This window comes from Ixodes scapularis, unplaced genomic scaffold (assembly GCF_016920785.2).
Source record: "Ixodes scapularis isolate PalLabHiFi unplaced genomic scaffold, ASM1692078v2 PGA_scaffold4__175_contigs__length_147842914, whole genome shotgun sequence".
NCBI classification, from domain to species: domain Eukaryota; kingdom Metazoa; phylum Arthropoda; class Arachnida; order Ixodida; family Ixodidae; genus Ixodes; species Ixodes scapularis.
The window spans coordinates 43,832,414-43,856,619 of NW_024609879.1; the positions used below are offsets into that span (position 1 = coordinate 43,832,414).

Here is a 24,206-nt window from a genome sequence, read left to right on the forward strand (position 1 = left end):
TAGATGATCGCATAAGAACTGGTCCCATTACATTACCGCTGTATTCCGGGCAAAAGACATATATTTCAATTCCAATTCCACCTCCCCCCCCCTCTCCCCCCCCCCCCCCCCCTCCAACAACGATGCCGTCATTCCATTGCCATTCCATTCCGGGTCAAAAAAATTCGGAATGATTATGGAATCACTCCAACTACGGAGTGGCAACTCCACAACACGGTTCTCCGCATGTCACCACTTGGACGTGGCGCGTAGGTTCGCCTAGAAATAAACGTTATCAGGATGCGCTAATTCAAGCCCTTTATTTTTACATAATCAACGCCCGCTGCGTCGATTCAAGTAAGTATGTTGTGTCTTTGTGGATTTTTTTCTCTTCTTATAGGTAGACCTACTAGCTGCAGGCCTGGTTTCTCTCAAACTTCCTGAAGGTTCCAGGGTCGCCATACTCGCTCCAAGGCTCTACGAAGGGGCACAGCTACTTTATGCGGCGTCCAAGGCGGGACTTGTTATGGTAAATGCGACTGAGTTGTTCCGTTGCACATGCTTACTGCATTGACACTGAGCGCCGCAACGAATATGGGCTCCCGTGCATTCTGTTTTGCAGGTTGGCATCAACACATTCTGCACGGTTACTGAACTACAGTTTTGTTTGAATAAGGTAAGTCATCTCCAACTGAAATATATTTTCTTTATTTTATCGACACCTGTACAACGATAACCTAGGTTGTCGAAAATATTCAGTCATAAGCTGCTATATCTATGCTAAATAAAAAAAGATCACCACGGAACAATTCTTTAGCTGAATGTTATCGTAAGCTTTATACGGAACGCGGCGTCAAAACTCGTCATCGCTTGCTTCTAAGTTAATCTTGCTCCATGTGTAGTGGGCTATATACTTTTCCAAAAAACGCTTTTTGGCAGCCGTCATTTTGCTGATGAAGCAGCTGGTCCGAGGCTCGCGCCTCCTATCAGTTTTGCATTTTCTGCCACTCTCTTGGACTGTTGAAACCTGTTCAGCACAATTCACTGACTCTGTTCAGAGGTCATGTATTCCAATTTTTTTGTCCTTTCTTGGAAGTTTTCATTTCGTGTTTCTTGCGCATGCTGCGTACCCTACTCGTGCCATCTTCCGCTGTGAGAGATGAGGCTGGTAAGCTGATGACATCCAATCGTTTCTGCTAGAAATTCCCGGGAAACGACGGAAGTGAGGAACGTCGAAAGGCCTTCGACACCGTTTTGCAAACAATGAAAACTGGTTTCTTAACTCCCGGAGATAAGTTGTGTAGATGTGCTTCTGAGGCACCAAAAATAGCTGTTCGGGTAAATGTTGAAATGAGCCTGACGAGTCCGTTGCTTTGCCTTGCTGCTGGTGCTGCGAAAAAAGGAAGCTTTTCCGAAAACTTCCTCCAAATCGAGGTCCTCTTGAATTTTGTCCGATCGTCACGATGTGACATTCGTCGACACTGCTCTTTTGTGTTTGATATCTTACTCAAAATAATCCTGTCTCAGATTACGCTGCACCGTGCGGTATGTGCAATATGCTGTTCGAATCTGGAAAGTTGCTAAATTTTATATGCGATTCCTGTTGTGTAGATCGGTAATCACGCTTTTTGTGCGCGTGAAATATGCATGATTTCGGCTATATTTTGTTTTAACCTATTTTCGGCAGCGAAGCGTATTGTCGCTTAGCACTGCTCAGCGGACAGCGCCGTTAAATATCATCGTCAATTAAAACAATGTTTCCAGTAGCGTTCGTTCTGTCGCGCAATTACCACAAAAATAGTTGCCTTTGTTTTTGGTTGGAAATAGGGAGCAATTCTTTACCTATGCGCCACGGCAAAATGAATACACCATCAATTGCAAAACAAAACTGCCGTAAAATACAACCATTTAGCCTGCAGAAGCGTCTGAAATTCAGGCTACGCCTATCGCGATAATTATTCCACTCGGTTAGGGTTACCTGGGACGGTGTTATGCTAGCCTCGAACCCAGTGAGTAGGCTTGAAAAAGGTTTTAGCGTCCCAGAGGGCAAGCGTCATTTTTTAACGTTTAATAGACTACCGTGCTTTTTACAAACAAGTCGGTTTACTAACAAACAACCACACGGCTCACTTCCGGCCATTAAAAGTCCTGTAACATCAGGTGGGGTGACGTTTCGCGTCTCAAAGCTCCAGGCTCCAGGATGCTGGTCACCCAAGAGCACCCCTGGTATCGATATGCGAAAACATCTGCAAGCCAATCAAGTGCTAACTTAAAGGCGATGACGAAGCAACAACGAAAAAGCCTGGATCACGTTTTGTGGCAGCGCCCAATATCCACATGCTCACCTATTGGCTGAAAAATATTGCTGGCCACCGCAGCGTTCAGGTGATATGCTGTGCGCGAAACAAGGCCTATTCAATGTGCTAGAAGGTCAACAAGAAGGCCAAAAAGTAATCAAAATGACAGTGGAAACTACTATTGCTGGAAGTTTATGAATTGTGATAGCATTCGTCATGAGACTCATGACGCAGCTCACTGTGAATACGACGACGAAAAATGTGAGTAAACAAATCATTTTATGAATTAAATTTTTTCTGCTAGGTTTAACGGGGAAACTGAATTGGTGCATAGGTCGGGACGTCCATTTGTTTTTGCTCATTTTAGAGGAGAACATGAATTGGCGCATAAATCACGAGGCGGACATTTTTCGTTAAATTTAGCGGGGAAGTTAGATTTGCAAAATGTAAGGGCCCAAATGAGCTGGTGTATATTACACATGATTGGAAAAACCCCGAGATTGCGGGTAAACGACACAACACTAAAAAGTCTGTAACACAGCTGAATTTTTTTTTTTTGTCCGAAATCGGGTTATATAGGCACTGTTGAAACTTATTGTATGGAAGCGGGCATCCCGAGAAAGAGGAAGAAGAAACGGGAGTTCGAGAAATAAAATGCACGAGACGGATCGAGGCCTGGCCATGAGCGGACGATGCCGGACATTTTAATGTAAATATTTGTATATAAATGCTGTTGTTGGCTTCATCTACTAAGAACTAGTCAGCCGTTCTTACAACATGGTGCCGAAACCCGGGAGAGGGCTTAACAAAACGGTGAGAACCTGACTGGACCCATCAACGGAAGGTCACAACAGCCAACTTATAGCAACGATCGACCGGCAAGATGAGCAAGATTTTAGCCAATGTCACGGACGCCCAAGACAATATCACCCTCAACGATGTCGACATCGAGCACCTTCTCCAACAAAGATCTGCGTTACGCAACAAGGCAACGACACTCTTTGATTTTCTGGAGAGAGCAATGCGAGAAACAACGACAGCCGGACAATTTAACGAAATCATCGAGATGCTAACAAACTATGAATCTCAACTTAAGTACCTGGATGATGCTGTCGAACCATTCATACCCACTGAAGAACCTGAAGAAGAATACACTCACGTCATAGAACTAAACGACCGCATCGTAGGACATCTGTCAATGTTGAAGATTAAAGCACAACTAGTCAATCAGCAGGTGACGAAACTGGAAGAAGTAGAGAGAGAAAAGCGACAATTATCTAAACAACGTAATATGTCAGATATGAGTTCCATCGGACCACATCTCGTGAGACAAACTCAGCCTTACAGCAACAATTATGAACTCGGAACTGTCACCGGTGTGACAACAGACTACGCTGACGATCGTCTAGTCACAGAACATAAATCAGAGCAGCAGACGAAGGACAGATGCGCATCAACTGGAACGACAAAGGCGACCAATACGCTACTGGACGACAACCCCGTACAGTCGACTTCATCGAAGAACATAGTCTACATGCTAACTGGCGAAGAAGTCATGTCTGGTTTCAAGAAAGAGTATGAAGCCGGCACTCACAGAAGTCCCCAAACTCATAACGAAGGCAAGTTGAGAACAAAGAAGAATAGAGTCAGAAAAGCACAAAAAGATAGGAAGAAACGGAACCGTGCCAAAGCAACTAAACAAATAAATGGAACCTTCTTAAACAGGAATGTGAACCGACTTCCTCAACGAAACAAGCAATTTAAGAAACAAGGGAGACTATACAAGCAACGAAGCACGAAACAAAGAATCGGCATATATCAGCGACTAACGAGAGCTATAAAAGAGATTAGGAAAAGAGCATATCGTACACTTCGCGCCTTGTCCCGTCCCCGTGGTTTTAATACACGTGGCTGCACGATCGACTTCCAGATTCAATGGAATGAAGGATGGAAGACTAAATCGCTCGCTCACACAAGGCAAGACATCGTCCCTGGATTCTATGCAAATGACAGACATGACGTGACACAGAACGACCTAAACGGCAATGATAAAATAATCGCCCGGCTACCAACGCGACCTTCCGGGAAGCATGGACGTCCAGAGAAGGTCAGAATTATCTTTCTTCCAACTTTCAAACTTTAATGCAACGGCACATCAGCTATTTCTTCTTCTTGCGGTGGGGGTGAGTGTGTTGAAACTTCTTGTATGGAAGCGGGCATCCCGACAAAGGGGAAGGAGAAGTGGGAGCTCGAGAAATAAAATGCACGAGATGGATCGAGGCCTGGCCATGAGCGGACGATGCCGGATATTTTAATGTAAATATTTGTATATAAATGCTGTTGTTGGCTTCATCTACTAGCGACCAGTCAGCCGTTCTTACAACAGGCACTTCGATACAAAAGAAAATAAGGGGAGAGGGTGAGCACCCCAAAGAATGCAACTTTCCACAACGTAACATCTGACTAAACACAAGGGCAACGGACTCTGCGGCATGCACCTCTCTTATCTTTGACCCCTCGCTACCCGACCGCCAAACACACTGGAAAGCCCAAGCCCAGTAACACACACACAAAAAGAAAAGAACGACCCATCGTCCCCTCTACCCGAAAGCCTACAGCGATAAACCTTCAAGGTCAGAACTTTTCACAGCCTAAGAAAACGCCGAGGTTCGTTGTCCAGTCCAAACGAGGGCTTATGAACTGCGTTCCCGTGACCTATTATTGTTAAGGACACTTTTTATTAACCGCTTATGGTCATCTTTTTTCCGCAACTCTACTGAAGTTAAATGCCACAGCGGTACACAGTTCCTACATTCGATAACATGTTTTGACACTTCGGAGTATGGGTCTTTTTTCTTTATACAACATATCTGTTCCGTCAACCTCTCAGTTATACACTGTTTAGTCTGTCCAATATAACAGAGGTCACAATCAAAGGGTAACTTGTAAATGACACCCGACGAACATTCCACATCCCTTTCTCTGTGTTTTATCACGGAACCTGAAACAGTCAATGGAAAGGGGTCAAACGGCTCAATCTATAATCTGTAGAAAAGGTAGTGCCAACATTAAACCTGTTGGCTAATGCTTTGATGTTGTGAGAAATGTTATGAAAATATGAAAGGACTACTTGCTTTGAAGGTCTCGAATTTTTCTAAATTGACTTCTTTGGAAATATCATAGACACCAACTGCCTTAAAATATGTTCCTGGGGATCTCCACCAACTTCGAAACGTTCTATCTGTCGACAAAGAGAAGAGCCAATAAAATGTGAGCATGACTTCTGCGCTGTTGAATTGACGAGATTCCGTAGTATCCCCGATTTGACATGTTTAGAATGGCAGCCACTGAAAGGAAGAAGAGGTTTTGCTTCGAACTTTCCGTACTCCCAACAAAGTCCTGAACTAGTCCTAAGTTGAAGATCGAGATGCTGTAAACGGTGGCAATTCGGTCTCTTTAGCGAAAACTTTAATTCGGGCGCTGCTTCGAACACTACTTTCTCCTAAGATTCCGCTAAGGAGCCATCTGTTGAACAAATCAAAATGGTTTGTTCAGCAAGAATGGCACATGGCAGAAAATAGTGTCCTCATTTTTTCAGAAGACTCTCAGGATCTTAAATACAAGATCCCCGTTGTCGCAGCGGTGTTCTGATGATTTAAATGGCTGACTTGCAACCTTTTCACGGGAAGAGGTACACAATCTTTTCATTTGATATAAAAGATTGTACTATTCTTTAGAACCTAAGACTTTACTGGCTAGGGTGAGCAGCTTTTTGGAAGAACATTTGGTCAGCTTCCAGTCGCAGTCGGGGATATCTGTTCAGGATGTTTTTAGGATTTTAGAGGTGTACCGAAGTTCTCCGGTGGTGCAACATAATGGTCAAAGATACATCCAGCAACAGGGTGTGTGCATTGGATCGGCGCTAGCACAGCTCTTTCTGATATTTATCTAAGAGACCTAGATCTGCGCCTTTTAGAGTCTTTTAGACATAGGTCCTCTAAGGAAAAATCTGGTGAGGAGGTATGTAGACGATATTTGGGTTTGTTCAACAGATGGCTCCTCAGCGGATTTTTTGGAGAAAGCAGTGTTCGAAGCAGCGCCCGAAATAAAGTTTTCGCTAGAGAGACCGAATGACGACCGTTTACAGTATCTCGATCTTCAACTTAGGACTTGTTCAGGCCTTTGTTGGGAGTACGGAAAGTTCGCAGCAAAACCTCTTCTTCCTTTCAATAGCTGCCATTCTAAACATGTCAAACTCGGCATAATTCGGAATCTCGTCAATTCAACAGCACAGAAGTCATCCTCACATTTTATTGGCTCTTCTCTTTGTCGACAGATAGAACGTTTCGAGGTTGCTGGATATCCTCAGGAACATATTTTAAGGCAGTTGGTGTATATGATATTTCCAAAGAAGTCAATTCAGAAAAATCCTAGACCTTCAAAGCGAGTAGTCCTTCCATATTTTCATAAAATTTCTCACAACATCAAAGCGTTAGCCAGCAGGTTTAATGTTGGCACTGCCTTTTCTACAGATTATAGATTGAGCCGTTTGACCCATTTTGCCTCGACTGCTTCGGGTCGCGCGATAAAACACAGAGAAAGGGATTTGGAATGATCGGTGGGTGTCATTTGAAAGATACCCTTTGATTGTTGCCTCTGTTATATTGGACAGACTAAACGGTGTATAACTGAGCGGTTGGTGGAACAGAAACGTTGTATAAAGAAAAAAGACCGATACTCCGAAGTGTCAAAACGTCTTATCGAATATAGGAACTGCGTACCGCTGTGGCATTTACTTCAGTAGAGTTGCGGAAAAAAGATGAGCATTAGCGGTTGATAAAAGAGTCATTAACAATAATAGGTCACGGGAACGCAGTTAATAAGCCGTCTTTTGGGTTGGACAACGAACTTCGGCATTTTCTTAGGCTGTGATAAGCTCTGACCTTCAAGGTTCGTCATTGTAGACTTTCGAGTAGAGGGGACGATGGGTCGTTCTTTTCTTTTTGTGTGTGCGTTACTCGGCTTGGGGTTACCAGTGTGTTTGGTGGTCGGGTAGCGAGGGGTGAAAGATAAGAGAGGTGCATGACGAAGAGTCCGTTGTCCTTGTGTTTAGTCGGAGGTTACCTTGGTGGAAAGTGGCATTCTTTGGGGTTCACACCCTCTCCCCTTGTTTCCTTTGTATCAAAGTGCCTATATAACCTGATTTTGGAAGATAAATATTTCAGCTGCATTAGAGACTTTTTAGTGTTGTGTCATTTACCCGCAGTCGCGGGGTTTTTTCAACATGTATATAAATTTATTTGCAGGTCCCGTGACGTCAGGTCATGTGACATTTATTTTTTCGCCAAATTTAACAGGGATTAAGAATTCGTGCATAATTCATGTGGCGTAAATTTTTCCGCGAAATTTAGTGGTGTAACTGAATTTTCTCATAAATCGTGGTGTGAATTGTAGCGCTAAATTTAGCGGGGACACTCAATTGGTGCATAAGTCACGTAAGTAACATCTTCCACTAAACTTAGCGAGGAACCTGAATTGGTGCATAAGGTCACGTGACTTAAATATTTTCTGCTAAATTTAGCGGGAAACTGAAACGGAGGCCAGAAACGTTCACAAAATCGGGAGGGGGAGGGAGCGAGAAAATAATATCGCATTAAAAGAAAAGAGAAACGTATCCCACAAGAAGAACTACAGTGAATATAAGAAGAAGTTGTATACCAAATCCCGTTGTCATATGGTCAATGTTACATTGAACGGACTGGAAGGTGCATCAATGACGATACGAGGGTACATGATCCTTTAGGGATGGCCATCACAGAAGCAAAGCACTTACCCGGCCTTTGTCGTGTATGTCAAGGTGCGCCAGAGGTTTCTAACCTAAATATCCTCACAAGAGACCGCAAAATGTTCGCTCGAGAAATCCTTGATGCCATTGGTATTGACGCAAAGACGGACTATTGCGTGAATGTGCCTTTTGTCGCGTTAAGGGGTGTCCAAACAGGACACTACAAAACCAGCGACTCCGGCAAATCGTGCCGCGCTCTGCCGCGATCCGCTTCCGGCCGTCGGAGGGAAATTTCCCTCCGTCAATTCTTCCCGGGGGGAAACTTCCCTCCGTCAAATCTCCCCCTCGCTTCCTCCACGGCGGCCTTGCTCTGCTTATCACGTGGGTCTGGAGAGCCACTCACACGCTCTGTTGGCTGTCGGTCAATTGCTCAAGGCCTACGCTCACAATACGGAACTGCATTGGACGCCATCACGACGAAAGTGAATCTCGACAAAGAAAGCAGATCCGAGGCGGGCGAAACGCACCCTTCGACGCAGGAATGTCCCAAATCCACCCAAAGCCGGACCTCTTGGCCTTCGAGCCGAGGCGACGGCGGTACGCGAGGGCGTTGGCGAGGTGAGACAGACGCAGGTGGCGTGTGACGTCAATCTGAAATGGAGAGCAGTCGTGATCGTAAAAATTTTCACGACTCCTGCAAACATTTTCACGACGAAGCGTCCGCTTCAATTTTCACGATTTGTCGGAGTCGCGGGTTTTGTAGTGTCCTGTTTGGACACCCCTTTACACTGCCAGGATATTGGAAAGTTCTCGTAGACCGCGTTTCCCCCTCCGCTGAGCCCTTGCAACGAAGAAGCCGATATTTCGCCTGCGTGCCGATGGCCTTGACTGTAGAGTTGCGGGTATTGTTGCTGGGTTCCAGAGAGCGTTACGGAGCGGCAAAAACAATCTACGACCTAAGGTGCCTCAATTTGAGGCACCTTTGATATTACAACTACTTAGAAGACAAAAGTAACTAAAACGAATGGTAGCACGTACTACTGGTGCATCATATCTTAAGTTTTCGACCCTGATAAAAAGCCTATGTGTCTTGATTTTTGGTATTTGTTTGAATAAATTGGACAATGTCGTTTTCGCTACATTTATTTTCAATGGGTTTGACAAGATGGCGAAACAGCACCGAATGCCCCAGGCAGAGTATTTGTTGTTGTTGTTGCCCTTTTCAACAAGCTTGCGTAGACAGCGACTTGCGGCATGAGCTCCTTGCTTGAAACCGGCGACATTCGTTTTCCTCAGCGATCTCCACTAAAGGGTTGGATGACGCATTGAGCAAACAGCTATGAAGCCACATGACGTACGCATCTTTTCCCGGAAGTGAGCGCTTGGTAGGCTTTTGCACTCTTACGAGCGGTGGTACAATCAGTGTCCAAGGCAATTTATTTGCTTTTGTTATATGAAGAGAGTATGCATGTAGCGCGCTGACATCTCATGCAGACCCGAGAAGTCTCTTTGGAAGCCATTTGATGCGAGATAAATTCGAGATTATAGTTGACTAACTCTGCGTTCAAATGCCTCGTTTTCAAGATTCAAGGCTGAAATGAATTATTAAAACCCACGTAAAAGTGTGTAAGATAAACGCGAATGACAAAGACTAAGAAAGACTGGACGACACGAGCACTGACTGACAACTGACGGTTTTATTTTCCTAAAACCAAAAAGAGAACAAACAAAAATGTTCTTCTACTCAACACACTATCCAGATCGCACACCGCAGTCTTTTTTGGCGCCTCCACAAACTTTTGTCTATTAAGTGACGTAGTGCACACCCCTCGCCCCGATCAGAAAAATCTACCTAGCTCTCTAAGCGCGCCAAGGATGCCTGACTTACGCAAATTGGTCCTGTCTTTTTTATATTGACTGCCCCGACAATCTCGCATGTTTTTTGGTCCTTGTGACTAAACACGACGACCTTCTCCAGTACAAGTAGGCAGGAGCAGTCTAAGCAAAGGAATGCCAAGTGAGAGCGCGCTGTTCCTCCTAAAACACTACGATCCTCTACCAGTGAAACGTTAATGAACCGGTCCATCAGCCAATGTATATCTTTCCGCAGGAGAAATGTATCTGGCAAACTACCCTTTGCTGCAAGGCACGAACTCACCGCGCCACCTTACGCCCGAACCGCCATTCTCCGGTTTTCTTTCCCCCCTTTCACGCGCTTTTCCACTGCTGAAGAAATCCCACTCAATTTGTTTTGTGCCGAGAACACTACGTCCATCCCGAATCTCGAACTTTTTCCGCAGCGGAGGTGATTACCGGCTCTGGAAACTCCGCGTCGTTTAGTCTCCCGACCTGGGCGAGAAGGCTTTCTTCTGCTTTGTGAAGGCAGGAATTTGTCACGGCCGGAAAATGCGAGACTCTGCAATGCTTTTCTTAACGAGGTTTGTGTGCCCTGATCAAAAGTCTAGGAGGCTCTTAGTGGATCTTGGATGGTGCCACCAATACACGTGCATATTACTGACATCCAAACAAAGATCCAAAAACTAAATTTACTGGTCCTTAGGTGACTCAAACGTGAACTCCAGGCCCAGGCCCAGCTCCCTGAACGACTCTAGCATGACTTTGAGGGTCTGATTAAAGTCTGTCTTTTCCACAAAAACTAAGTAGTCATCTACCTATTCAAACACACTTTTAACGAGTGCGTTAAACACAGTTTCTAGTTCCCAGTTAACCTCGACCAGGAAGATGCTATTTAGTGCAGGTGCTACACTCTAAGAAAAAAGTTGACCTCAAGGGACTAACGGCAGCATTTGGTCCTCTGAACTCCTAGTTGCTCCTCGAAAGGACCATCTGGCTCAAGCTAGGTACCGTGCGCAAAAGCTGGGGACTAACTGCGCTCGACTGGGACCAACCGATAGGCGTGCGCGAGCAAAAGCATCCATTAGTCCCCCTCAGACAGGGTGCATCTGTATGATTTAGTCCCCGAATGCAAACGGAATGTTCGCCAGGAGGACGGATGCTATTTCGCTTGTCTTGGGGATCGGCGAGACTCAGCCCAGCACGGCTGAAAGTGTTGACGAAACTCGGACGAAACTGGCGAATTTGTTTAATGTGCCAGGAACGTTAAGACATTGCATGGTAGAGCTTCACGCGTTGTGTGAAAGCGAGTGAACGAATGTGTTGACTCGACTTCTTCCAACTATCTCCTCAAAAACGATCTGTTGACATTCCAGAAGTCCCATTTACGTAATTTGCCTTCGCGCAAAAAATGTGCATTCATCCAAACGCAACACCTCCAAATACTAACACTTTTTTTCTTTTAAAAATGAAACTTAACAGTTTGTAGAAGCCACGCTTTTAACACCGGAGTCTCGCAGTCAGAATAAATGGTCTTTTCAATCCCTAAAACTGAGCATTCCCACCGGCGATATAAGCAGTCGCGCGATGCCACTAGATCGCATCGCAAAAAAAATTAGATGGTCACACCGGCGTGTGCGATAAGCGAGTCCAACGCCTTCGTTGGCGAGTCGTTTGTCGAAAACTCTCGCTCCGAACGCCGTTGATTTGCTCAGCCGCTCCGCGACTAGATCGCATCGCAAAAAAGTTGAGTCGAGAAGCGACTGCTCCAATCGCGTCGCTTTTTGCCCGCGATGGTCGCTTTTGCGATGGAAGTTATCGCGCGGCTAGATCGCATCGCCGGTGGGAACGCGCCTCCGTCTCTGTGTGACAAACCTTTCTGGGTAGTCCAATGTCGAACTAAAATCCGCAACGACGCACTTGATGCACGGCACGTTCCACTTAAAGAGCACATTCAGGGGCAGTATCCAGACGCCTTCATGCCATCGTCGTCGCTGTTTCCAAAACAATCCAGATGAACTACGAAGAACGAACCACGCCCGGAACGTCACACCTGGCAGCACCCTACTAATACAAAACAAATGCAAACTAAAAAAAAAAAAAAAAAAAAGCCACTTGAGAAAGTTGAAAATGCTTGAGAGAGAAAGAGAAAAGAAAGAAAAAAAAAGTGTCTGCTTGAGGTCACTCGACCGGCGTGTTGAAAGTGGCGACCGTCTCCCGTCCTTGGAGCTCTTCGGTGTCCTTGTGTCGTGTGCAGTGGGAGTGGGAAAAGAGATTATCTTCTGCGCGCACTGCCCCCTCCCCTCAATCCCCTACCCCGCATTCTTTGCTCCTTGTACACGCGGAGGGTTGGGCGTTGGTCAGATGGGGTCCGTCGGGAAAACGGGAAGTGTCTTTGTTTGAAAAGAACCTGTTTTTAGTAAGTTGAAAGTCGAAATACAGCCTTCGTCGGAGGCTGGTCGCCTTGTGTCGTCTCCGATCATGCCGGGATCGGGTTTGGATTCGCGGTACTGAAGCACTGCACTTGATCTGTTCTGACGTCGCAAGCCAAGGGAACTCGATTAAGGTATGTCGAAGTGCTTCTGTTTATGGTATATTTATTAACTGTGGCTTCAGAAAGTGTTTTCTTTTGAGCGCGTTCTCTAGCTTGCAAAGCGCGCGCCATGCTCTATTCTTTTTGGCACCCCGGTTGCTGATTTTGTTATGCGGCACAAAGACCTCATATTCTATCGTATCGAGCGAAACGCCAGTTCTACCGATGGCTTATTTTTGTGTGTGTGTGTGTTTCGCAGACCCTGGCAGGATCGCTTGACCATAAACGCCTGTCCACATGCAGCGGAGCGCTACAGGCATAACGCTGACCTTGCGCTAAGCGCGTGCTGACGGGATCGGTCAAAAGCTTTGTATCGCACCGACAAAACTCATGCTCACGGCAGACGAAAAGTAGCTCATGACACGTGAGCAGCGCTACATCAGCGCTTCGCTGCGTGTGAGAACCGGCATTAATGGAGACATTTATTCGATTGTACACTAGACTTTCGCGTTGATGGCGGGAGATCATGCCGTCACTTTGAAGCATAGTTTGAGCACGAACGCGCTGGGTCTGTAATTCGCAGCGAACGGTCTACTAAAATCTAATATTGCGCTGGTCTGCTGTCAACAGACTGCGTGTTGGATGTGAACCATTGTATCACTGATGCAGCCTATTTGTTAATTTATTATGCGTGTGTTATAACTTATATCTCATATATTTGTCAAGCGATTCGGTATTAATGCTGCCCTGTTACTAATAATCCAAATTCCTCGCAAACAGGAAAGAAGCTGCCGGAGCCCCAATAAGCGGTGCTGGGACCACGACCGACTTGGGCAGACGTCCCAGTGTCCAAGCCATCGTCGACGCAAGTGCGCTCTTCGGAATCTGGCCTTATCGTGGATTCTACCGCCCTGGAACTTTGACTTCAGTCATCCTTGAATGCGATGTGTATCTACGAGGCAATAAAGCTACTTTTAACCTGAACTCCACAATTTCGTTTCGGGAGATTTGTGGCACGGGACCAAATGAAAAAAATAAACCTTTAGTCCCAGAAGCCTAAATCCAAGGGCGCAACGTTTAGACCCAGGGGTCCAAGTGCAAGGGCCTAACAGTTAGTCCTCGGGGTTCATTTGAACCGGTGTAGCAGTTAGTCCCAGGGGTCCAAGCGCAAGGGTCTAACAGTTCGTCTTCGAGGTTCAATTGAAACGGTGTAACAGTTGGTCCCAAAGGACCAAGTGCAAGGGCCTAACAGTTGGTCCTCGAGGTGTAACTGAAAGGGTGCAACAGTTAGTCCCAACGGTGCTAGTGCGAGGGACTAACTGACGGGGCGCAACAGTTGCTCCCGTTACAGTTGCTCCCCTAGGGGACTAATGGTGGTGGCAGCGCATTTAGTCCCCCGAGGGACTAAGTCGCGCTCCCTTTTTTCTTAGAGTGTACCCTACACCCTATACAACCCCCGAACATCTGCACGAACTCCTTGTCTTGCCACCCAATAAAAGTGGACCTCAGGTAAACCTCTAGCACATCATGAAAACCTTAAACAGAAATTCCGCACCGCGACCTACACCACACTTCATCATTAAAGTTCGAAATCCACTCTTTTACGCTAAGCATGGGTTCGTTGTGCGGAAAAGTTTAAAACAGATCTTCAATATCTACATTGAAGGCGGTGCACCCCTCCGGGCTGTTCTCCTTCAGGTAAGTAACAACTGCAGAGGAGCCGGGATACCGAATGGGTCACCGAACCTTAGCGTGTCCAAGTGCGTTCGCAGGTACACGGACATCACTCGTAGCCACGTGCCCCGCTTAGACACAATAGTGCGCAACGGGATTCCCACCTTAACCGTCCTGGCCTCGAAGAACACCTCCAACGTAAAGTTCTTCTTCACCCCTGCAGTCACCTGCATGAGGTTCAGTCTGTCAAGAAGCTCCAAAGTGCGTTGCTTAACCTTTTCTTGTTTTGCCAGGACGTCTCTAGAGTTTTGTGTATGGCAGTCATGGACTTTTCCACTAACGCTTCTTTGGGCATGATGACAAAGAAACCTTCGTTATCACACACAAGTGCACGTAGCCCGCTACTGGCGAGAACGTTTAAAACCGGCTTTAAACTTATATTTCACTTGGAGGTCCCCTCTGCTCTTGACAGAGCGTCAACGCACTCAGCAGCGCATGTCAACTTGTCCTGTTTTGAGACCTCGCAGAACACATATGTTTACTGAAGCAGCTTGTCCACTTGTTCGGGCTCAGGCTGTAAACAGAACTTCGGACCCAATTTAAGGACCTCGGTCTGTTGTTTTGGAAGCTGTCGATCGCTGAGGACGACCACGTAAAAATGCAAGGTAGCGAGAGCCAAAACATTAACTAAATGCACAATAAAATCCAGCCTCGAAGCCACAATTGAATGTCTGGTGGCTTTACTCGCGCCCGACTCGGAGCGTGGCTAAGCGCAATCCAGCCCCCTATAATGGCGGTCAGTGGTTTTTCCGTTCTGCCGAATTATGGCTGCGTTTGCGTGGATGCGATCGTAGCGCGCAGACTCAATCAGCCTCCCGTCACACGGACCTTGTCTCTCTACTTCTTCCTTTTGTACTCATCTACGACCAATTAAAATAGTCGAATCTCGATTCGAGGCGCTATGGTCGCATCCTTGTCAACACTGTCGTTGGCTACGCATACATAGATGCGATTGTAGCGCATCGGATCAAGCACGGACCAATCACACGTAGCTTGTACTTATACTTAGTTATCTCCTACCGGTCTGCTACGAAAAAAAAATAGCCAAATCTTGTTTCGATGCGCTACGGTCGCATCTACGTAAACGCAGACAGTGGTCTCTGTGAGATTTCTGCTTGTTAAACTACACAAAAAATATGAGCAATGAGAGGTGGCTTGTTTATGACATAGTTAGGTCATGGCAACGGGTTTTGTCTCGCCGCCGCTTGGCGAGCTTTTACTTTAAATTTTAAAGTGACCGCGTTCAGTTCTACGACCTATGTAGCGAGCCTGCCGCTAAGAATTTTCCCTGTAACCTCGCGCTACATGAGTCCCTAGGCGCCACCTATGTTTCACAGGCTCTCAGTAGTTATTTTTGAAGTGTTTGTCGTACAAGCGGATGCAAATAATCAAATTGGCGATTACATGATCTCGTGGCTCGTGCTATACCTGGAGGTAAATGGCGGCGCAGTACTAAAGTAAATGGCTATGGAGCGGCCTCTAAAGGAAAACGTGCTGCGTCTCTCGCTCGTTGTCTTGGGATACGTTTTTCTCGCGTTACCCAACGGTGTTTGTCGGTACTTGTAAGAAACGCAAAGCGTGAATTTTATCCAGGAACTCTAGCACAGGATTTTGGTTTGGCTTCCCTGGCTTCTATCGCCCGCTTCACACCTCGATCATTTATGGCCCAATTTTTTATGTTTTCAAACAAACATGCGCTGTTCTGTATCTCCGTGTGAGGGCTCAGGTCATATTACATTTAATTATCCATATCTGAAGAAATGTCGTGTTTTTCCCATCGGGTACGTGCGCGAACCAAGATGTGCGTTGATGATGATCTTGTTGCAACCGTTAATGTGGTCATCCAACTCAGATCTTTGATTCTATTAGAGTGTACTAGAGTACCGGGTAGTTTTTGGATTGGCGCGGCTCAGCAACGGGAGCTTGTGAGGCTGCAATTGTACAGTAAAATCGCGGCGCTGCAGTTGACAGGGCAGCAGAAAGCCGCTGCAGTCTGCAGATGCCACCCTACGTGCGCATGCACACTCTTAGAAAAAAGGGTATGGATAGTCCTCCCTTAGGGGAGGAACGGTCTTGTAACGTATGTTCCTTTAGAAAGGGAGAAACTTTCGTCCCTGAAATAGGGGAGCAAAGTTCCTCCGTCGCTGCATCTCAATATGGTGGCCCCGAATCGACCAAATCGAGCCCAATAAGGCTTGACGAGGACGTTACGTCTCTTGTACGGGACGAGAGGAGCAGCGAATAAAAGCGTAACACGAGCTTTCCACGAACCGTGTTTATTTCCGAAGCCAGATTCCCCCCACAGGTACAGAAACTTGCGTTTCGAAAGCAGTTATTCAGTCTTCTCGTCGACAGCACTGCGATGTTAAACGGAGACAACCGATGCCCAGTTACTTCGCGCACTTTGCGTCTTACCTTTGGTGTTCCTCGAGTCACAATTCCTTCGTCAACCGCATATCACGGAGAAGGGCAAACTCAATCCGTGAAACCAAAAGCCGCTCTCGAAAGAACAAACTTGAAGCCGCGGTTTATCGCGTAGCGTGAAAGAAGGTTAAATCGCTAGCCACCAGATGGCGGGGTCAAGCAGAGTAATTGCAAGTAGCTAGGCTTGGTGGCGCTAAGTACCGCCCAATTCATGTTTTACAAAAAATAATTTAATTTCCTCGGGCCACTATTGCGCTTGGGGATCCTCTACTATACACACATTACGTTTTTTTAAAACATCAGGTGAACATACATTGAGCACATATACGGCACACACAAGTATCAATAGAACGGAACACCACACTAACCCGAACACTACACCCGTGCTCCGAGTTTCCGCCTTTCTTTCTGGTCGTTCGGAACGCACGGAATTTTTCGGTGACTAAATAAGCAATAAAAAATATTCCCAGCATGTTGATTTTTTTCCAGCAATGTCATACCTCTAAGAGTATTTTGAATGGCTCAGGGGATGAATCTTTTATTAAAAAGCAAACGCTCGATCATGTCGTAATTATTTGAAAGCCAATAAATCAAGCCGCTCCAATGCGGTTCGAAGCCATGACTTTGTTTCCCCGCACGGCACGTCGTAGCCTGTATTTCAATTGTAGTGTTTGTTTTTCTATCTGTGCTGTTCGCGCAAAGCTGCAATTGCCGTCTTGAATTAATCTCTGTAGAGCGGATATTCACTCAGCTGGAAGTAATGCTTCACGGGCTGAGAAATCGCTTTTCGATCAACTTGAATGCAGTCAAAGCCGCGACTTGCGGCAGGTGTTAAGTGTACGGAGCTACGCCGTGGCGAGCCCGAAAACTTCTAGCGCTCATCCCAGCGCGCCACTTGGAGGGCAGTATCTCCAGGAACCGTAGTATATTTAAACAGCAAAATAAAGGCTAGCTTTCTTTTTCTATTTTACCTACTATTGTTTTTTAATGCTAAAATTCCACACTGTAAAAATACGTACTTTCCGTCACGACTTCGTACTGTTGTCCTTGCCCCAGAGCGCAATCGCTCTCGGGGACGAGACAGTTCCGACAGTCACATTGGCCACTGTACGATAGGAGCTTATACTGTTCAGACCAGCGTTCCAACATGACTATCCGCGCGTTGATCGATCGCACGTAATCCCTCAAGTGGTATTTAACTTTTTAATGTAAAGCGGAATGTCAACCTGCGACACCCCGCCTCCTCTTATCACGGCCCGACCAGTGACATCAATGCCCGACAGTTTACGATCTCATTTTCTTGTTACACCACTGATACGCGAACACACGGTCACATCGGCGATAATTTCAGACTTCTGTTCACAACCCACAACACTGCCATCAGGATGTTGCAGCTATGTTGCTGACACGCACAAATACAGAACCACGTTGAACGCCGGTTGCACTCGGCATCGGAAAACGGAACCGAACTCAGCACGGAAGGCACTCAGGCAGCCGGCAGCAAAACCTGCCTGTCTTGGACGCAGTTCGTGCGGTTTCCATAACGTCGAAAACGTTGACACAGTTCCGCGTGGTTTCGCTACTGTAGTTCAGTGCCGCGCTGCTCCCGCTATCCGGAGACGGCCATCCCCCAGTGTACGTGGCGCTGCTGGCGCTGTTCCGGAACTTCGCTGTTTCTAGCGGCTTCGTTTGCTCGTTTGATAAAATTAGTCATAAAAAAATGAAAGCCGCTTACAACTCCCTGTAACGCCGAATTAGAGCGCAGCTCTTGAGGAGGAGGAGGGAAGGGCACTGGGGGGGGTTTAAACTAACCAGGGGGTCACGTGACCCCCAATGCCGATGATTTCATCACTGACGTCACTGATGACGTCATCAGTGACGATGACGATGCGGGTACCGATGACGTCATTAGTGACGTCACTGATGACTTCACCAGTGATGATGACGATGACGATGCGAATGTCGGTGACGTCATCAATGACGTCGCTGATGACGTCATCAGTGATGATGACGATGACGATGCGGATGCCGGTGACGACATCAGTGACGTCACTGATGACGTCATCAGTGATGATAACGATGACGATGCGGATGTCGGTAACGTCATCAGTGATGATGACGATGACGATGCGGATGCCGGTGACGTCATCATTGATGATGACGATGACGATGTGGATGCCGGTGACGTCATCAGTGATGATGACGATGACGATGTGGATGCCGGTGACGTCATCAGTGATGATGACGATGACGATGTGGATGCCGGTGACGTCATCAGTGACGATGACGTCATTGGGGGTCACGCGACATCGGCGGGGGTCACGTGACCTCGGGGGGTTACGTGACCTCGAGGAGGGGGTCACGTGACCTCAGGGGAGTCGCGTGACTTCGGGGGGTCACGTGACCTCGAGGAGGGGGTCACGTGACCCCCCACGAGGTCACGTGACCCCGGTGGGGGGCTCGCGCGGTGCATTATGGGACATTTCCCATAATGCACCGCGCGGTTACGCCGACGGCGACGGCGACGGCGACGCCGACGCCGCTCAAGCCGGAAACGGGCCCCTAAGAGATGCACTCTAAAACGTCAATGCAACCGAAATGTTTTGCACGTTTAGACTAGAAGACGGAATTACAGGCGGCCTTCGCTGCCACTGAAACTCAAAAAACTCAACAGCTATTTGTAAAGAACGTGCGCGACCTGCTCGAAAAACGAAACCGAAAGAAGATGAGTCGGGAGGGCGAAAGCTTTCTCCCGTCTGCCTGGAGAAGGAGGAAAACGTTTCGTTCCCCCCCCCCCCCCCCTTCTCGTGTCCGCTTGGGGGCGCGTCAGTAGAAGGAAGGAAGACGCGCCGTTGCTACTTTTTTCCTCCATTTTTTCTTAGAGTGCACGCTGTGCACGCGCACAACCACCATCATACTGATCCTATATTAGAGTGTACTAGATCGTTTCACCTTACGTTGTACCGCAGCGAAGGCCAAAAGCGCGAGCTCATAGCGTTGGCAGCTGCTCCTGCAGCACAAGAGCTTGTGCCGCCGAGATGTGCCCTAGGGCAAGGAACTCGCGCTTGTAGCCTTAACTGTGGTACATCGTAAGGTGAAATAGAGTATACTGCCGATGCGCCGGTGTCGACACCTATTGCGATCTTCACCTTACTCCTCACGCGAGCCATTCCGGTCCCAACACTACCCCGTATTTTAGTACACTGTAATTCCAGGGCGCCGTGCAGCTTAAAAGTCAAAACGAGGCTAGCTCGACCTAGTTAGCGCCGAACTACCGAGTAAAGGAAGTGAAACATTCCCGTGTGCATTATAATTATTTAAAAAAAAAGTAGTGCAATGAAAACAAATTGGGTTGTGTCTCTGTTTATACAGCCGAGAACTTTGCCTGCCTCAAAGGGCGATGAGTCGCGAGTGCTATACTACACAGTTTACTCGGCAAAAGATGAATGCAGGGCAGCAAGGCCACCCACCGACAACGCATGTAACGTCAGTGCAGGCCGTAGAACCACTGCGCTTGTGCCTTCGGGTTCGCTTGCACTTATGGTGTAATAGAGCCTCGAGTAAAAAGACGCTCTAAGAAAGGGCCACATTACAGCCGATAGTGCTGACTTTCGTTATTCTTACAAAGGTATTGAGCCACTAAAATTGGCGTTTACCACTGTTCACAAAGCCCAACGCTGGTTAGATGAACACATCATAATTGGCAACTTTTACAACCTACAGAAGGCGCACTGGCGCCTATCAAAATGGCGGTCATCTGGATGATGATTGTAGAATAGTGGTAGTCTGTTGGGTCGGCGACGCGTAACTAATTTTATTTTACTGCATACGAGCAGTATTAGAGCGATATCTTATTTTTACGTTAGGAATGTTTAGGCAAGCACCTATATTGTGAAGCTGATTATCAAGAAGCTAGAGAGCGCGATTCTCACTCCGTCGTACTTCCATCGCTGAAAGTTTTGAACATAAAATGGCAAGAACCTGACCTGCTTCGGTAATGCTGAAGTGACGTAATATGTATAAGAGGAAACAAAAACGTGTGGCTTATGTTATGGCGGCGGTAGTGCACAATTTCCGAGAAATGTAAAAGTCCATATAATCCGCGAAAAGATAAAAACATAGGCCACAGAATAGCCGAGATTCATCATGCATGCGGACGCTACAAGCCATCAGAGTCAATCCAGGACTGAGTAAAAGTGACTGTTCGGGTTTGTCTTACGATTGCTGGAGCTCTAGGTCACACTGTACTCTGTTAGAGCTTGCGCCACTGTCTGCGGTCATATAGACGATCGCAAGCAAGGGAACTTGCCTTGCCATGCCTCGGCTCGTGGGGGAAAGCGCATGCAATTTCAAGCATTGCAATGCAATTTCAAGCATTGCATCACGCTTTTGTTGCACATGCTTCCACGCATGGGGAACCAGTCGGGGAACCGTGCTTGCAATTGTTTATAGAGGGTATTTCCTGTAACATTTGGAAACGAGCGCGTTGGTTAATAGATACAAAAACTTAAAAGCATAAAACAACGAGGACGAGGACGTGAAAAGGACTTCTTAGAGTGTATTCCCTTGACGACATATTTAAGGACGATGTTTAGAACATAAATCTATTGTTTAGGGCACATGCTCAGAACGAGCTCACATAAATAGGCTGCTAAGATCGGAAATCCTAATAATGCAAAATGCACTTAAAAAAAAAATACAGAAAAACTTTGAAGTTTGATGTTAGCAGGCGTTGAGCGGTCGACGACATTGCTACGGTCGCCCCTATACTCGCGAAAGTGAAAGGAAGGCGCGCGGCAGCTCTAACAAGGCATTGCGCCTTGCCTTGACATCACTGCATTATTTCAAACCCCATATTCTAGGCGGCAATACAATCTCGCAGTTCTCCGGGGAAGCCGTTAAAAAAAGCCGATCTCGGTCGTTTTGTGTCTCAAGCAAACAGCACGAGCCGCGCTCCGTTTGCCCGGAAACACTTTGTGTGGCTATGAAACCAATGCAAATTCCCTTGTAATGAGAGTCTATGGCTAAAGACAGTAAGCAAGCTACACCTGCAGGGCAATGACACTTACAAATCTAGGGACTTAAAAGTAGGATTTCCAATTATCTGAAGTTTTATCCGAAATCACAAGAAGCGCTTTTCCGTACTCCACAAATGTTTAAACAGTTCGCGACGAAGCAAAGCAATATTACACGAGCTTCGTATCCCCGAATCTAATATTGAGGAAGTCGCACTTTTGAATCATGAGCATTGGCAGTTGCGTCTGCTCTCGACAAAGCACCAAGATGCCGGCGCCCGCAACAATATTAGAAAAGAGAGTGCCGAAACACTATGAGAAGTTCATTTAGTTGCTCCAGTGGTGGCCCAGCTTTTGACGTCCGTGCACTAGAGCAGCTTCAACGCGAATCAAATCGGTACTCGTGGACTCTTCACTTTTGTGAAATGACGTAGAAAGCAAGCTGGACTCGATACCTGGATCAATCTACTCGAATAGCACACTGCCGTTACTCGTTCCATCCGCACTTAAAGCGAGAGAGAGGGAAGCGGCATTAAGGGATTGCGCTCTGGCACGGAATAGCTACGTCATACATGCATCGTCTCAGCACCTCAGACAAGCTTGTGAACTTCTTTATCTTCAGCGGTATGTCACCACGTTCAAAAGACGCCAAATATCACTAACTGGGCCCGGGCCCAAAGCTGGGCCTCTTTCGACGAGCTGGCTGTGCACGACTTGCCGCCGAACTTTGATGCTGTGCATGTGTCCAATTCGTGTCTGAGCTTCATCTGATTTTGATGTCATACAAATTTTAATCCACAGGTTTTGAATATTTTAGATGGATTTATTAAGACCCATTCTCACGGCAAGAAAATCTTGCACTTATAGGTCTTTTGCACAGAAGCTTCGAGCAAACTGTGGCGCCTCTATTTTGGGTAGTACAAGCTTACCGGTTTGGGCCTTGCTCTACTTATTGAGCTTTCGCTGAGATTTTTCTTTTCGTGCTGCATAACTGAAAAAAGGAACAAAAAAATTTTTTTCGACATTCGGAATCGGCTATATTCACCGCCGGAAAACAATCGGCATAATCTAGATTCATGCCATCATCGCTGTGTACGTGTCTCTTATATATGGGTGGTAACGTCAAAACGTCTAGATTTTCGAGGAGCATTTTTCTTTTTTTTTTTTCTATTTGGAACGCGTGAAACGGCGTATCTTGGCTCACGCTCTTAGTATCGCATCTTTGACCTGCGCTTCAACGACGTTCGAATTTTAACACGATGGAGTTAAGAAGCTCGTTTCGCAGAAAAGCCAGCGTCGGCGCCGGCATTGGCGTCGGTGGTACGGAAAAATATTGATTGATCGATGGGGTCAGGACTTCACAGACACATGACCTCGAGGGAGAATTTCAAACCCACGACACTCACGTGAAACGTGACGTCACGCATAGGGAAAGTGAATTAAATGTGACATGTAATGCCAATAAAGGTCACCGCGTTTTTCAAATGATTGTTTTTGTGAACATAAGGGCGCAAACATACTGATTTGGATTGGACATGATGTGAACCACGAGACTCTAGGCAAAAAACGGCACGAAAACTGAAAGGTCTCGGGGTTTTTGTGTGTTCGTGTCGTTTAATTTTTATGTCGTTTTTTTGCCTGCAGTCTCGAGATTTGGAACATGCTGATTTTACATTGTTAAATGATTAAATTGCCTTAAAAAAGAAGAATCCCATGCTGGGGCGGGATTCAAATGCACTGCCCTTCGGCTGTGAGCCAGACATGCTACCGACTATGCCACGCAGAAACTTTTTGTTTTGCTTTATTTCAGGCACGCTGACACGCTTGAACTTCTTGGGAACGAGCAGAGGTTTATATGTTTAGCTTTCGCGTTCCACTCTTGAAAACAAAGCTTAAGCGTTCGCTTGTAATTTCTTTTGTTTTCCTTATTCTCCTCGTGATCGCGTTTTGCACCAGAGAAGCAGCGCTTCTGCATGTATGAGAGTTTGAGACGCTCAAGTGTGTACTAACCAAATCAAGTCCTAACATGTTCTTTTTCACAACGCCCTTTGGGCAACGCAGGAGGCCTATCCGGCAAGACCGATCTTGCCCGCGTCCGTTGTCATGTTACCGCGCGTACCGTGCGCCATTTGCTGGGCACGAATATAGCACAACTTAACCTGGCTAAGACGACAACGCTAATGGCCCCCGTGCTGTCGCAAAACTTTGCACTTCGCTTAAAGGGGCCATCAAACGATTTTTCAACTTCTTCCTTACCTGTATTCCTCAACTCAAAAGCGAACTGATAATTCACGTGGTCGTGACTGCCTAGGATACCGGTGCGATGTCTTCAGCTTTCATAGTGCTTTTTAAGCACACCGTCGAACTCGGCATTCGCCAGTGATGTTAAGTTCCTTCAGGGCATTTATTGGCCACGAATGCGAATAGACCATTTTCTATATTACCCAAGCAACAAGGAGAATGCAGGGATTGATGTTCCACGCGCCACACGCGCACCCCTTCTTCGTATAAAAGATTCGAAGTAAGTAACCAAAATATAGTGTTGACGAACACGCGTGCAAGATGCCATTTGTTTTAAGTATTTG

The 24,206-nt window shown here is 46.6% G+C and overlaps 1 long non-coding RNA gene across 1 annotated transcript in view; it reads left to right on the plus strand.

Annotated features, from left to right (window-relative positions):
* Positions 1-385: 385 nt before the first annotated feature.
* The window catches only part of LOC121837589, a 47,338-nt gene continuing 23,517 nt past the window's right edge, over positions 386-24,206 (plus strand). The window contains exons 1-2 of the long non-coding RNA XR_006078231.1: positions 386-508; positions 602-655. This is a non-coding gene — a long non-coding RNA (uncharacterized LOC121837589). The remainder of the gene's footprint in view (positions 509-601; positions 656-24,206) is intronic.